Source organism: Austrofundulus limnaeus, unplaced genomic scaffold (genome assembly GCF_001266775.1).
Source record: "Austrofundulus limnaeus strain Quisiro unplaced genomic scaffold, Austrofundulus_limnaeus-1.0 Scaffold18829, whole genome shotgun sequence".
NCBI classification, from domain to species: domain Eukaryota; kingdom Metazoa; phylum Chordata; class Actinopteri; order Cyprinodontiformes; family Rivulidae; genus Austrofundulus; species Austrofundulus limnaeus.
Genome location: NW_013971231.1, coordinates 1 through 301, shown reverse-complemented (window position 1 = coordinate 301; position 301 = coordinate 1). Strand labels below are relative to the sequence as shown.

The 301-nt window shown below is 56.8% G+C and overlaps 1 pseudogene; it reads left to right on the top strand.

Annotated features, from left to right (window-relative positions):
* LOC106512842 (cytoplasmic aconitate hydratase pseudogene) lies at window positions 1-287 on the top strand (annotated as a pseudogene).
* The last annotated feature ends 14 nt before the right edge of the window (window positions 288-301 follow it).

Sequence of the window (301 nt, the reverse complement as noted above, 5' to 3'; positions counted from 1 at the left end):
GCCTGAGGTGGTGGGATACAAACTGCACGGGACCCCGGACAAGTTCATCACCTCCACTGATATCGTCCTGACCGTTACAAAGGTAAGGTCCTACATACAGCACAAAGACCTTTTTCTTTACTGAGCCTCTGTGCCTCTCTCCCTCCTCTCAGCACCTGCGTCAGGTGGGCGTGGTAGGGAAGTTCGTGGAGTTCTTCGGCCCAGGCGTGTCCCACCTGTCCATTGCTGACAGAGCCACCATCGCCAACATGTGTCCAGAGTACGGAGCCACAGCGGCGTTCTTCCCCGTGGATGACGTCAG